Source organism: Homalodisca vitripennis, unplaced genomic scaffold (genome assembly GCF_021130785.1).
Source record: "Homalodisca vitripennis isolate AUS2020 unplaced genomic scaffold, UT_GWSS_2.1 ScUCBcl_5231;HRSCAF=11869, whole genome shotgun sequence".
Taxonomy (NCBI): Eukaryota; Metazoa; Arthropoda; class Insecta; order Hemiptera; family Cicadellidae; genus Homalodisca; species Homalodisca vitripennis.
In genome coordinates this window covers 1-1,891 of record NW_025781345.1, presented here as the reverse complement: position 1 = coordinate 1,891, position 1,891 = coordinate 1, and the positions used below count along the sequence as shown (strand labels likewise).

The window sequence follows — 1,891 nt, the reverse complement described above, 5'->3', positions numbered from 1 at the left end:
GGCACCTCACTAACCGTAAATGTCGAGATTCTGGGGTGCAAGGATAGTCGATAGATCTAGTCTTCTGCGGGAGATGACTGTTAGAGTTGGTGGGATTCGTTCCCTAATTGTCAAAGGTTCTAGCTACCCTCAGCATAAGGGTGTTGCCATCCCCTGCCCTTTTGACTGAAGAGGCTGGTTCAGGCCTAGCCTCCCTTTCTTTCGAGGGGACATGTCTTGAGATTAGTGCCCTAAATTCTTCCTCATGGATCTTGATAGGTGGTGGCTTCTACCCCCAACCTTACTCTTCCAGGATATCAGCGCAAAATGTTCCTTATAGGCTAGGACTAGGTGCAATTTATAAGCTTCTTGTCCTAAGAGAACAAAAAAAAAAAAAAAAGTCGAAGCTTAGTGTAGCATAGCTCAATATGTGCATATGAGTTCTTATATAATAGATTCTACGTCTCAGACCGGGCAACTGGCCACCCTTTAACAATATTTTGTGAATACAAGTAGTTTAAAAAATAATTCGATTCTTGTATTGACTAGTTTTTTAAAAAAGTTTAAAAAACTGTTTTTTGAAATATAAAGACAAATGTTGTTATACATTTATACCCGGTTCTTACCCCACGTAACACGTTACAATTTATTGTAGTTTTAGATTTTTCGCAAGCAAAAAATGGTATTGTTTCCGCCCAGGATCGAACTGGGGACCTTCTGCGTGTTAGGCAGACGTGATAACCGCTAACACCCACGGAAACCCCATACCTAAGATGGCAAATTAAGGAGTTAATAATTTGAACAAAACCAATATTCTACAAACGAATACAACATTAGTAATTATTTGGTAATAGTAGACTTTTATAATGAAACTTATATCTTAAAATTTGGTGTTTTTTTAATAAAAATTTTCAGAATCATGGATTTGTATCGTTATTAACAATGATACACATTTGTGTATTAAAAAAATAAGTAAAAATACTAATATGTTGTAGAACGGATCGTAAATTAATATTGGTTTGGAGTAAAATAGGTTTAACCTTTGGTAGTGCAACTTTTATTTTGCAGCAAATAAAAGGATATGGTTCCGCCACGCTGCTAGTTACAACCTCATCTTGTTACAAGAGAAAAAAATATATGGACAATACCCGTTTATAATTCGTGTAATTGTCTGATCAAATAACTAATTGAAAATATATACAGCTTCAATATTTAATCTTATTCTTACTTTGAAATTTGTATATGCAATATGTTTTTCACTTAATCATTGATAAAGAATAATTTGTTTTTGGTTAACAAGATTTAAAGATCATTGGGGTTTTGGATTCTGTGATAAGAATTTAAAACTTAAAAATAATATTTCTCAAGAAAGAATTCTTTAATAATTACGCAGAATTTCTTAACTGAAAATATGGGTGCACCTAAGGCATTAAAGAGCATTGTATAATAAAATTTTAAACAGCAAGCATACTTTCAAATTTTTATTTTCCATATTATATAGCCCTGAACTGCGGATTGACTAATAACAATAACAACCTACCTTCGTCTGACATTTCGCACTGTAGTCATATACTATCATAGTTTCCAATTTTAATAAGTCATCTTCTGGTGTCGGTGTCAACAGAAATTAAAATAAAGGTTATCCATCTGCAGTCGTCATAGCTTAAAATTTACGAAGTCAGCACAAAAAACAACGAATACATAAATACTAACGAGAAACACAACATGAGTTGCCCTGGCTTCCACTGGCTGTGATTGATACATGTTTTAATATTCGTGTGTGATAGGTCTGTCAAATGTCGTGTCTTATGAAATGGGGAATGTTGAAAATGAGGGGTGCTAATTCAGCGCCTTGACCGTGTCCGTGCACTGAATAAGCACCCCATTGGAGGGGCCGGGGTCAGTCAGAGCC

At 35.0% G+C, this 1,891-nt stretch overlaps 1 non-coding gene across 1 annotated transcript; it reads right to left on the bottom strand.

Moving 5' to 3' along the window:
• Positions 1-665: 665 nt before the first annotated feature.
• On the bottom strand, positions 666-740 carry Trnav-aac. Its single transcript has one exon. It is a non-coding gene; the product is annotated as a tRNA-Val (tRNA).
• Between the last annotated feature and the right edge of the window lie 1,151 nt (positions 741-1,891).